General features: G+C 42.6%; 1 long non-coding RNA gene across 1 annotated transcript in view; it reads right to left on the minus strand.

Moving 5' to 3' along the window:
* Positions 1–769: 769 nt before the first annotated feature.
* Gm50410 overlaps positions 770–14,187 on the minus strand; it is a 58,327-nt gene continuing 44,909 nt past the window's right edge. Inside the window, exon 2 of the long non-coding RNA XR_003952584.1 lies at positions 770–1,203. This is a non-coding gene — a long non-coding RNA (predicted gene, 50410). The remainder of the gene's footprint in view (positions 1,204–14,187) is intronic.

Raw genomic sequence — 14,187 nt, forward strand, 5'->3', positions numbered from 1 at the left:
ATGCAGGTGGATCTCTGAGTTAGAAGACAACCTGGTGTTCCAGGACAGCAAGAGGAACACAGAAAAATCTTGCCCCCCCCCCCCAAACAAAAACAAAAACAAAGGAAGGAAGGGACATAGGGAAGGAGGAGAGGAGAGGAGGGGAGGGGAGGGGAGGGGAGGGGAGGGGAGGGGAGGGGAGGGGAGGGGAGGGGAGGGGAGGGGAGGGGAGGGGAGGGGAGGGGAGAGGAGGGGAGAGGAGAGGAGAGGAGAGGAGAGGAGAGGAGAGGAGAGGAGAGGAGAGGAGAGGAGAGGAGAGGAGAGGAGAGGAGAGGAGAGGAGAGGAGAGGAGAGGAGAGGAGAGGAGAGGAGAGGAGAGGAGAGGAGAGGAGAGGAGCAACCGATATTAGCAAAATGAGAAGAGAAGAGGAACTCTTATACACTGAAACCCCTAGTCAATTAACTCTTGGTTTTCATGAATGAGCCTGGACTAACAAGATAGGCCCTTAAAAGCAAACTGAGAGACTCAAAGGGACAGAGAAACTTTGCTGCTGAACAAAAAGAGAGGAATTGTCATAGTGGGGACAGGACCATGTGGTAAGACATGACAGGTAGCCTCTGGGTTCTAAAATGTGCTTCTACTAGAAAGTCCATTCAGGGCAGGAAATTGGGCACTACATCCATATATAATTAATTTTGAAAGCAATTTTGGGGGGATTAGAAGTGGTTCTTCCTCAAGCCAAGCTTCCAAATGAGGTCAGAGTTAGCACATGCTCAGACTCTTGAATCATACAGGCATTTCAGATCGTAAGTTCCTATTTATTGTTTCAGGTCAGTAAGCATACAGAAGCTCTTATGTTGTAATAATAATCAAACAAACAAACAAACAAAACAGAGGCAAAGTATGTCCTAGAACTAAGGTCCTTACCCCCTGGAGACTGATTTTCAAGTCCGATTTGTTTCATGATCTCTTCTGGTTCCCCCAGCTCAAACATCAGGTTTAGCATGAACACAGACACTAAATCACATTTGCTCTCTCCTTCCTCTTAACAACAGCAGAGGCAAATAGTCAGCCATACAGAAGATAAGCTACAAGTCTGCTGAACCAAGGAAATCCTCTTCAGTCATCTTCCATAACTGTACAAGGCCACTCCAATCAACAAGCCCGAGGCAGGCAACTTTGCACATCCACTCTGAAGTCATGCTGCTTGCTGCTCTGATTTCCTAAGGGGAAAAAGAAGAACTTGAGAAGTACGTACAATTACTCTCAAATCAGCACCCTGCTTACATCTCTCTCTAACAGCTGCTGCCGCCTTTGTCTTTCATTGGAGTTAGCGGACAGTGTTCGCCATCCCCATAGGCAAACTGAGGACTCTTAGAAAGAGAAGCAACCACTTTTAGAGTAATTTTTAAAGATCAATCCCGATACCCATCATCACACTGCATAGGACACTAAAGTCCTGTTTCCAGTGTCTCCCGTAGAAAGGACCTCTTCCTCTTCCCATTGGGAAAGTGCAGAAGCCTCAATCCCACCTTTCCTGCATCCCTACACACACACACACACACACACACACACACACACACACACACACCATTACAACCAACTACATTGGACATGATACTAGCTAGGTATGGAGGAGTATTTCATAAAAATTACATTTTAGTATACGTAGTGGCACATACTTGAATGACCACTGATTGTCACTTGCCTGATTGCCTCCTTGCTACCAGTTTTCATACTTTAGTCTGCTGACAGTCCTATCTTTCCGAAATTCAAATGGAATTTTGGTCATTCACTCTGACTCCCTACACTGAAAGCAAGCAGAACTTTAAGTCTCCCCAGATGTCTATTTAATATCCAGGATCTCCAGTGGTTCCTGGCTTTTAATGATCTTCTTAGCCCTCTAAACTCTAATTTCCTATACCTAATACTGTACCAATACCTGACTCATTTGCAATTCCTAAGACCTTCATGACTGGTCTCATGCCTAAAGTATAAATCAGGATAGATTTCTACTCAAAATATTCTTCCTTCATCCCTTTCATTCATTCACCTTCAGTCATTTCCTTGGATCTCAGCTTAAAGGTACCCCACGCAGAGCACCCTCTCCTACTGCTCTAGTGTAGTGTCACCTGGTGTAAGGCATCCTCTATTCCCTGACGACTGATGTTCCCAGGACATTCTAATGGAACTGTGTGTGCTTTGTCACGCTCCTTTGCTAAATCACAATCTACTTCATTGGTTTACCACCAAAGCATAACTTGGCAGAAGCAGACACTAAGTAGTAAACACTGTTTATAGAGGAAAGGGAGGGCATTTGTGGATAAAGTCATTGCTTTAGAAGATATTTTTTAATTTACATATTCAAGATGTCTAGCATGGAACCCTACATAACTTTTCAATATCTTACATAACATCCTTCTGCAGCACCCAGAGAGACCGGGCATCTATTATCAGGCCATGTGCCACATGTCCCAACCCTCCAGCCTCTGTGACCTCCAGAAGGACACCCACACTCAGAGATCTGCCAATCAAGACTTTTCCTCAGAAGACTCCTTCTCAGAAAGTCTGACACAGAATTAATTTGTTTCCCTCCTTTAAGGAGGATGCTTCTGTTTAGTGCCCTGGAGGTCTTCTGTCTTGGATTGATTCTATGTCTGCAACTTCAACTGAGATGTAAATCCCTTAAGGAAAACAGTAACACCTTACTCATCACAGAGTCTGAACTAGTCCTCAATAAATATTTACAGCACTAAGTAATAGAGAAGTCACTGTGTGAACGACAACTGTGTACTTTAACATTATCTTAGGGCTAAAGGATACAGTGGTGAAAATATTAATTTTTAAGAAACATAACATCAGCTGTATTAACTGCATATCATGCATCAGACTTTCATTTAATACTCTACATTCATGACCTTCGACATACTCAAAATTACAGAGGAGATGGTAGTATCTCCTCAATGTGGAGGAGAAAACTGAAAATTGATTTTCAGAAGTTGTCAGAGATCACACATTGTGAAAATCCAACCTTCTGAATGTGGTGGTGAGCCAGTCTGGCCCCAGCCTGAGACTTTCCACTGATGCTCTTTCTTTGCTCCCTGAGATAGCCTGGCTCCGCGCAATCACGTCATTTCTCCAGCTTACCTGAATGAAGCCAGGCTTGATTTTTTTTTTTCTCAAAACCCCTTGATTCTGGAAACAAAGCAGTTTCATAAAACTTTTTCTGGAATCAGTCATGCCTGCTCTGGCTTCCAGACCACAAGTCACCAACAGTCTATGTCCTTGGGTGACTCCCATAAACCGGACGACTCGAATATGTACATGCGCAACACTTGACCTATACACTTCAGAACCTATGTGTCTGTGGTGAAACAAATACCCTGCCCCTTGTGGTGACTGACCACAAGGGGAATATGAAATCTCTGCAATGAAAAGTAAACACATGGAAAAGAACTGTAGAAGGCAACAACAGCCGAGGGCCAGACTTTGCGTTGTTTCACACCCTGCTAAGTTGTTTGCCAACTGCCTCACACTCTGCTAAACACTACTTTTATCAGCCCACTTAATCCATCCAATTGCGTATGATAGCTTCTGTTGGGTTCACAATATAAGAATGAACTCACAACAGAGAAGTTAGACCATGTTGCCTTGCTCACCTAAGGAGGGGAGCAGTTACCAAGCACAGTGCTTGTCTACCTCCTTAACATGCATCTACCAGCAGGCAGATACCAAGATACCTACCCGGCCAAACCCTGCCCAGACTGCTTCGAATTGCACTCTTTCTGCTTAAGTGATTAGAGCAAAACAAAGAAGGGCCCCCAGGCACAGCAACCCAAATAACTTCTCACTCCAGGGGCTTTTCAGATCCCAGAGCCACTTTCCCAGGCATCTGGGTGTTTGTCCCAAATCCTGACCTATTTCCAATTTGTGTAATTACATTGTCTTTCTAATTGCCCTTGGGTGTTCGGCTGCATGGACCATCTCACAGTCTGTCCTCAGCCACTGAGCAGTGTTGCTAGGCAGCCATTAAACAGCTGCTTCTATCCACCAGAAGAAGTAGATACATATCTAAGGGGGATGAAATATTCTTTCTGCGTTTCAGGACTTAAACAACAGAAAATGGTCTGGGAGTTCTTTGGGAGACAAAAGGTTCCAAACTCTGACGTCATGCACGTGTGTAAAAGATTAACCCAGAAGTCTAATCATTGCCTTGGAAAAGGCATAGCTGAATTATCAGGGTTTATGGTTTTTTTAAGCAGGTACTTCTTTTAGAGGTAAAACATCTCCCTCTGTCCCTTTGCCAGTTATTTTCACCATTTTCAAACTGGATCTTTTCATCAAAGCTGCTCTATCAATGGAAAGGGGAAGTGAACTGCCCACAGCAGGAAGCTATCAGGCAGAGAATAAACTTCTCTTCTTTGTTGGATCCAGGTAAAGTCCAGAGGCCTCACCCAGGAGATCAGCCACATTCAATCCAGATCAGAAAGTGACCACGAAAGTCAATTCGTTCCAAAGGGCTGCGGATGTACCTAAACAATAACAGCAGCTAACATTTTGGGAACACCATCCAATAGACGTTTTACGTACACTGTTTCTTCAATACCTAATAAAAAAATTCAACAAAGTAGATATTACCATTGCTCCCACTTTACATGTGAGCAAACACGATTATAGAAGGGCTGGCTTCATGTGCCAAGCCCCCAAGTCAGGACTCAAACCTAGGTTTCCCAGACTCAAAATCTTTATCCTTTGTTTCTTTACTGTACTATGTCCAGACATTTTCATTATTGTGTTCTCTTCTTAGACAAGCCCATGGGTCTTCTCAAGAGACTGTCTGCTTGAGAAAGCAGTTCTCAGAATTGAATCCACTTAACTTATAGAAGAAAGCTCTCTGAAGATGAGCTGAGTCATGAATAATCAATTGGAAGAAAAGTCCAGTCTAAGGAAGAGAAGACACATAAGGACCAGAGCAGCCAACGTTATTTTCTTATGAAAAGGACATCAAGATTGTCTGCCCTAACTCTCTGAGTACACTGGAACCAGGGAAGCACCTTGTTCAGTCTCACTGTCGCTCCACCAATACAAATGTGAGAAGCATCTCCAGAGATTCTGCATCAGCATCAGGTCCACAATTTAACAAACCAAGAGAACAACTATTGTGGCTGCCATGTGGTCTGTGCAATACTAGGCTTAAGAGTTACAAACTGTGCTTCCCACTAAAGGTGCTATAATACATACTGGCACCCACCAAGGTATCATTTCATGTAACCATGGTTCATGGTACTATAGCAGAGACAACACAGCTTTTATCCTAAGACAATAAAGTGCCCACCACCTCATTGTCACATATACAAGAACACTCTCTGCCCCATTCCTTTGTTGAACTCTCTATCATTTGACACTATATAAATTACTTACTTACTTACTAGTCTATTTATTCAGATGTTTTTCTTATTCTTCCATATTCTACTTGCTATGTAATACAAGACCTGGGGGGCATGAATCATATCTATCGCAGTTGTCATTACACTCTCTTGAGTCTATTCATTGGGGACTGTACGAAGGATGATGGCACTGGGTGGAAGGAATCAGTTCAAATACATGGTTTCATGTTTCAATTAGAGCTTCTCTATAGGGGCCAGGGAGGTGGCTAAGCAGGTGAAGGTGTTTGCTACCAAAGCCTGCTGACCTGCATTCAATCTGGGAGAGCCACCTATTACAAGTAGAAAAGCAGCTCTCTAAACCATCCTCTGATCTCTCTCAGCACCCACTCACCTTCCTACACACCTACACAGAGATAACTTTTAAAAGCTTTTTCAAAGAAGAACTTTGAAGCAAGATGGAACAAACCAAGTGGGGAGAGAGTTTCAACAGGTTTACAGTTTACCATGATGTGAGCTTTGACTTCATAAGTTTTACCAAATAAATCTTATTAATGGCATGCTGTCCCTCTGTAAACTCCTAGAAATCAGGAAGGAGAAAGCCTTGACCTCTTGTCCCTGTGTGCGTTATGATGAAAACTAATGTAGATACTACTTAATACTTCCAGATTCTTGTTATAAAAGTCTGCGCCAGCCTGGGTTGCCCATATGTGGGCCACCAGGCTAAATTGGTGTTTCACATTTTAGGTGCTGTTTAGTCTTAGAAGCATACTTTTCAAATGACAAATAGTGAAATAAAAAAGAAACTATGCAAGAACTAATCTGGTGACTTCCTGTGGAAGATAGCATATTATAAGCTGCTTCCACATGACACAGTGAAGGGCAATTCAAGATAACAAAGAGAAAGAATTGAAGAGCATCACAAATTGCAAGGTGGGGTTGGGGGGGGTCAGTGACAAGAGTATAGGAATAGAAGGGCAACCCAGCAACAAGGAGCAAACAACACGGGGCTCCAGTCGTGCAGCTCCACGGAGTAGGAGGGGGAAGTAGAAGTCACATCTAGATAGTGATCCAGACAGTCTTAGCAAAAAGACCTGGCAACCCTCCCCACAAAATAAGCCCACAGATCTTGCAAGCCCCAAATCTAGTTTAGGGTTCTAGGGAGACAGTGGTTCCCCCACAGACAAGGTCCCTGTCTTACAAGGGTGTGGCCAAGAATCGCCTTCAAAGGGAACCTATTGTTTAAGACTGAGTCTCGCTGGTAGTCTGATAACAAGAAACAGGAAATCAGGAAGCTTGTTGACACAGTCACACACTCTCTGGCCAGGGAACTGCTATACTACCCAGCTGCAGCTTGAAAGAAGGCTGAGAAGCTGTGACAACAAGAGGCTGGTGTGGTGAAGGACTTGGTAATCAGTTCCATTCCATCTTTGATAAGGCATAAGATAACTTCAGAGTGATAGCCAAGAGCCAGAAGGCTGCAGACGACCCCAACTCTACAGCTGCCTCGTGTGTGTGTGTGTGTGTGCGTGTGTGTGTGTGTGTGTGTGTGTGTGTGTGTGTTTCTGAAACAAATTAGCACCATGTCTGTGGAGATTGACAGCCAGGATCCAGAGGTTGATGGGTTACTCCATTGGCACAGCTTACTTTCTGCTGCATGGCTTTCCTGCTTGCAAGATGGAGAACTCTAAAGCTCAGGTCCTGTGGGCAATCCTCTCAGCCTCCTACTTCTCTCACTGTTAAATTCTGTGTGTGAGCTAAAAACAGGGAGAGGAATCCTCCAGTCACAGCTCTCCGTGCTCCGCCTGTCTTCTGCTCAGTCAAGTATCTCAGATAACACCCATTTGCTTAGATGTTAGCCCCCCAAATGCACACCAACTGGGGAGGGAATCTCTGCAGTGAGAACCCAGCTGGCCTTCAGGCTGAAATGCTTCAGAAGCAGCTTCCGGTATGCACAGAAGGGAAGTTCCTGAAATGATGCTTTTCATGCAGTAAGTTATCCCGGTTATCCCAGGCTTAGCACCAGGAAGAACAGGATGAAACAGAAAGGTCTCCATCTTCAACCGGCAGCTTTAACTTACTTGGTATCTATTCCATGAGAAAATGACACCAACCTTCTGTTGTCTACCTCCTCACATGCAACACAGACATCCTAAAGCACCTTTTTCACAGACTTTTTTTGCACAGGAGATTGAACAGAACATATAAGCAACATGCCAAGCACAATGGTTAATCGTAATCAGTACTCAATAAATATCAGCTTAATACTAACAGGAAGAAATGGAATATTTATCATCGTTTTTATTGTGCAAAGGTTGTCTCTAGACCTTCTGGAAAAAGAGGCTCCAATGACCAATAATAATAGCTAGTTCAATAGACTTCACAGCATGCACAAAAGGATATAATATTGGTTTGGGGCTTTCTGGCCTGTGACTATGCTGTTCTTTCTCTTAAATTAGATTCAATTTGTGAATTTCCTTTAAAATAGGGAACTAGTGTGGAAGGAAAATTTTAAGTTAAAAAAAAAAAGCTGAGGCCAGGCAATTACTGGATATCTCTACCCTTTGGCCTCATCAAGGAGATGTTAGCTAAAAGGAAATGAGCTCCTAAGTGCTGGCAGATACAGAGGCACAGTCTGGACTCCTCAAAGGTTGCTTTGCCTCCAGGACAGAATAGCCAAGGTTAGTTCTTCAAAAGGAAGAGAGAGCCTATAGTTAGGCTTTCATGTGAATTTCCCCTGCTAACACCCAGAGAGTGTTAAGCAGTCTCCATTCACCATCTTTCTGCAGCCCCTCAGCATTTTGGTAATAGAAATGAAATCATTCCCACACCTCCTCTCATATCCTGCAAGCCAATAAACTAATGCTTGCAGTAACGTGGCACCTGACAAGTCACATAGAGTCTGTGCATGGTGGACAATTTCGTGGGCATTACTGGGCAACACTTGTGCTAGCCATGTGGTAGGCACAGAAGTTACAGTTGAAAGCAGAAAAGATAAGATGGGGAAAGAACATGACAAAAACTGCCCCTGTTGCTGTGATCTGTCAATGTGACAACTGTTAGGACTTAGGGGGGAAACATGAGGATAGAAAGGTCAAGGCAAAATAGCAAATTCAGTGGAAAGGGTGACCAGAGGATAATTGACAAGTTACAACCCACCCAGGACCAGCCCAGACACCTCTACTAAGTGTACCCAGATTTATCATTCACAATTACTTTTGTTGGAGGGGACAGAACATGTAAGTTTAAAAGGAAGCAAGATGCTTACAGGTTGGGCGTTAAGGAAAAATAAATAAACTGAATTAGAGTTATAAGATTAAAAGTGTCCTGGAAGAGAAGGTAATGCATGTGATATGGTCTCCCTTCCAAACCTCTATTAAAAAGAAAAAGAAGGAGAAGAAAAAGAAGAAGGAGAAGGAGGGGGAGAAGGAGGAAGAGGAGGAGGGGAGGAGGAGGAAGAGGAGAGGAGAAGGAGGAAGAGGAGGAGGGGGAGGAGGAGGAGGAAATGATAGAGGAAGAAGAAGAAGCTGCCACCACCTGTGGTCTGTAAGTTGAGAGCACTGTAAAAGGAAGCAAAGAGGTACAAGAGATCTGTGCCTTCAAAATGGAGCCACCAGGGAGCAAGGAAGCCTACCTTAGCTGAGGCTGGAGCTAGGTAATGGCCAGCTGACCAGGGAGGAGATGGGGTTAAGAATCAGCTTCAGAGATTAGCAAATCAGTACACAATTCACTTTCTAACTGAAAAAAAAAGCATATTGTTAGTCCCCAAAACCCAGAGAGCACTCACCAACAGCCAGGCTCTAAAACTGAACTAAGTCTCGGTGCATTCACTCACTCGAACTGGAACTTTGTATGTATCGAGTCCCTTGTCACCTCCTCATCTGTCCCCTGGACTTTCCCACCATATTAGGCTATACTTCTGCTTAAAGGACAACCCATACAAACCACCACTGTGCAATGCACATAGTACATGCTAGAGAAATATTAAGTAAGTTAGTTAGCAAAAGCAAGGTAAGCCTGCTGGATGAATGCTGGTATATTCAAACCTGCAGTCTACCAGGAATCAAGAGGAGAAATGAATCTCCTAGCTTAAATTGGGGTTGGGGAGGTATGGTGGGACAGGAGCCACTAGCATGCCTTCCTTTGCCCATTCTAGAAACTACTTTGTCCATCCTTTGCAATTACTACTAACCTTTGGGTCCAAAGATAAGAATTTCAGAATGTGGCCTCTGATCACTCAGCCTCAAGCCAAATACACTTTTGGTTTTTAGTTTGTTTGTTTGTTTGTTTGTTTTTCTAGATCTGGCAATTCAAATACAAACAACAACAAAAAATATGTTTCAAAACCATGTGCTTCAGTTATGGTAAGAAAAAAAATGACAGTTGATATATTTTCGAACACTGCTGAGCCGTTGCCTCTGGGACTCTGAAAGCATCTCTTATCCCTGGGGAGCAGCCATGAGATATTTGTTAATTAGGACTTTAGTGACAAGTTCTCACCAATATCCAATTCAGTGTTTCTGTCAGAAGCTGGGCTCATCTTCTCTGACAAGAGACGGGTTAATAATAGGCTTGTGGCTTTGGACTGTCCTTCGTTTCAACTCAGACTGTCCAGTGGCAATATGGTTTGGGCCATACCTCATGCTGTTTGCTAGGTTTAAATCTGTAACCACTTAGGAGTATGTGCATACACCATCTACCCCACCCCCGGCCCATGTTTTTTCCTTCAGAGCATCGTCTTCTCAGTGTTCAGAGAGAATGATGATGGGCAGAAAATATTTGATCTGAACTCAAAGGGTCATTAAGAGTTCTATAGGGGAAAGAAAAAAAAGAGCTGTTGGGTAGTACGTAATCCAACTTTGTTGATAATAGCTAGCATTCTTGCTAGCTTTGGGTTTTGTTGGGTTATTGTGTCTAAGCCTAGGGGGTAGGGAAGAAGACATAGGAAAGTCTGTGGAGAGTGCATTTGCTGCCTAGGAAAGACCTTCAACTTCTGATAACAGTAGAGACAAAGTTATAGTAGCCCCCACACATGAAGGCCCTGCATCAGACTCACATGGGCTCCTCGTTTACAGCTTTTCATCTTGGTGATAAAATCACTGTGGAGATTATTACTCCACTTTGAAGATAATGAGGCTCGGGTACCTGGATGCTAAGCCTCCTGCTGAAGGATTTGTAATTAATAATGAGCAAGACCAGGAACTGAATAGATTGCTCTGAAAGAGATCGGTTTAGAGTTTGGGCCTTAGAGTCAAAGAAAGAGACATCCTGGGAAGCATACCTAACAAAAACTGTTTGCACATTTCTTTTCTAAATTAGGAAGGCTCTGGACTCAATCCTCTCCACAGGCCTTTCTAACCTGGTGCTCCAAAACCTTCACAGTCCAGCCCAGGGCAAAATCAAACCACTGTGTCTTTCTTTCCCATTCCGCTCCCCCTGCATCAGCTCCCAGTCCCTCCTCATGATTCTCTAGACTGAACAAACCTCAAAAGGAAACCCAAGAAGAAAGCTTACTGCTATATTCCAGGGCTTTTGGGGAAAACGTGCTCACCTATTGGCCCCTGCAAAGCACTAAGAGCAATACTCAAGTTGTCTAAGCCACCAAAGGGCCCCTTGAAGAGACGTAATGGATGCCAGAACCAGCATCAGGCCGACTGGTGCCAATGGGGCTCTGCATAATTTAGTATGACACTGTCAACTTTGAGATATCTTTGGGCAACAGCCTAAGTTTCTTTTGAACTACTTGAATCTAAAGAAGAAATAGGATCAAGAGAAAGGGGAGAATGTCAACGAGCATAGTTTCCAAAATACACATGGAGAGTGTGAGGAAAATTGTCTCAAGATTTTTTAAATGGAGCTCAGCATATTTAAATTAATATGTGACTGAAATTACAGGTGTCCATGTGATTAACTAAATGAATGTTCATTATAGGTGAGCAACCATTTTCATCTGAGTGTTGAAACATGTATATCTAATTAGACTTTTAAAAATATTTTAGTAGAGCTGAGATATTCCTATACCCAAACACAGAGACCACACCAAGTAAACTCAGTGGGTTTATTAAATAAGCAGTTTAGGTGACCAAATGGACCAAATACAATGGAAGGAAATGAAGGATTAGGGGCAGGGATAGATGTGATCAAAACACATTACATAAAAATATAATTATTTCAAAAACCCTTTTAAACATTTACTCTTTGGGGGAACATACAGGATTACTGGGTTCGAGGCAGCCTTGTACTGGGCGTGGGAGGGTAAACAATAGAAACTTAAGTCCTATTCTGTAGATTGTGAATAGTTCATAAGTATGTTCCCTACACCAGGCAACAAGCTTCATTTCAGAGACAGGATGTGGAATGACACACTCTTGGACAGTGATTTTCGGTCCAGCATTTGTCCATACTTAACTTTGCCTTTTGGATTTGTATACAAAGTCTCGCTGCCTTTATGTTTCAGTAAAGATACTGTCTCCCTTGGCACACGTCTTAGTTAGGATTTCCATTGCTGTGGAGATATCATGACCAAGACAACTCTTATAAAAGACAACATTTAGTTGGCTTACAGGTTCAGAGGTTCAGTCCATTATCATCATGGCAGGAAGCATGGCAGTATCCAGGCAGGCATTGTGCTGGAGTTCCTGAGAGTTCTGTCTTGTTCCAAAGGAAAACAAGAGAAGACTCTCAGGCAGCTAGGAGTGCCAATAAAAGTGATTTCATCTACAAGGAGGCCAGAGCAAATGTAAGCTCACACACTATTACAGCTGGACCACAACTGAGAAGAGTATACTCTTGTGTGATTCACAGGAAACTGCTATGACCATAAGCATCCCCCCTTCTCTGTCCTGTCACACTGCCTGAGAGTTGTCCAGGGAAATCATTCCAAGACATTAAAAAAAAAACATCAAAATCAAACCATCAAAATCAAAGAATTGCACTTACTACTTAGAAGGGAAAATACAGGATGGCAAGTAGTACCCACTTGTATTTCTAGAACTCAGGAGTCTGAATAGAAGAATCCCAACTTGCATGGATATTTCATATTGTCCTATCTCCCCACATCACCACCCCTACAAAATTAAGTGTGGTAGAAAAAGAATACTGTGGTAGTTTGAATGAGAAATGTCCCCCATAGGCTTCTAAAGTTGAATAGTTGTTTCTAAGTTGATGCTGTTTGGTGAAACTTAGTAGGTAAGGACTAGTGTGTCACTAGTATGGGCTTTAGCAATGTAAACTCTCAGCCTACTTCAGTTTCCTTCTGTTTTGTGCTTGTGGTGAATGTCATGAACTCTCAGCATCCTGCCTACCACTTGCTTCTGTATTCCCTGGCCATAATGGACACTTATATCTCTGGAGCTGTAAACCAAAATAAACTCTTTTTTGGTCGATTGCTTTTCTTCATGGTGTTTTATCACAGTAACAGAAAATTAACTGAGACAAAAAGTGAGGGAATACATTGTCTGACTAACTTATTCTAGACCAGTGGTTCTCAACCTTCCTGATGCTGTGACCCTTTAATAAAGTTCTTCATCTTGTGACGACTGTCAACCATAAAATTACTTCCACTGCTACTTCATAACTGTAATTTTGCTACTGTTATGAATTGTAATGTAAATAATTTTGGAGATAGAGGTTTGCCAAAAGGTCATGACTCACAGGTTGATTACCAACCTGTTCTAGCTGGAATATAATGAAGCTGAGAGTGAAGACTCTGAGGGAACATGAGCTAGAATGCAAGGTAGAAAAAAAGAAGCAATTAAGAAGCGCTCGATATATACATATATAGAGAGAGAGATAGATAGGTAGATAGATATAGATATAGATATAGATATAGATATAGATATAGATGTGGATGTGGATGTGGATGTGGATGTGGATGTGGATGTGGATGTGGATGTGGATGTGGATGTGGATGTGGATGTGGATGTGGATGTGGATGTGGATGTGGATGTGGATGTGGATGTAGATGTAGATGTAGATGTAGATGTAGATGTAGATATAGATATAGATATAGATATAGATATAGATATAGATATAGATATAGATATAGATATAGATATAGATATAGATATGGATACACACACACACACACACACACATATATATATATATCTTTGGAGGCTATGAACATTCCAGAGCAGGGAAGGGAAAAGATGTCATGTGGCTACAGGAAGAGACAGAAGTAGCATTATGACAACGCTGACCTCACAGTTTTGTCAAGGCACTAAGCTCTGTTTACCAATCATTTTCCCTCAGATCCAATGTGATGCCTCTGGAGCCCAGGCACTTGTCCATACCATTCTCCTACTGTGTATGAAGCCTGACAGCTATTGCTCTTTGCTCTATGTGACACTAATAACATCTCAAGAAAGAAGAGCCATGGGCCAGCTATTCTTACCTGTTGGCCATCTGCTCCCTGACACTAAGAGAGTTGAAAAGAAAACCAGACACTGTCATATCAAAGAAAGGGGATAGTTAAATGTGACTGGATTAACATAAGGGAAAAAAATGACCTCACTAGTACTGACATGGAAACCTATCTCAGCTTAAAGGTGTTGTGTTTCTGACCCATTCCCTCCCCTGATTTTCATGCCACATTCTTAAATCCCATGTTTAACACTTGCTGGGTTATAATATGGGAAGAAAGGAAAGGACAGTTGCTGTTTGGAAAGCAGCTATTTTGTCTTCAAACCTGAAGGTCAGACTCTGTGTCTATAATTTGCAGTGAAATTTAATACAATAGTTTCTGATTCTCTTGGAATTACAGATTCAGTCTCTAGGTGAGATGAGAAACAGAACCAGTAGATCTATAAATAAGTGGCATAC

This window comes from Mus musculus, chromosome 18 (genome assembly GCF_000001635.26).
Source record: "Mus musculus strain C57BL/6J chromosome 18, GRCm38.p6 C57BL/6J".
Classification (NCBI taxonomy): domain Eukaryota; kingdom Metazoa; phylum Chordata; class Mammalia; order Rodentia; family Muridae; genus Mus; species Mus musculus.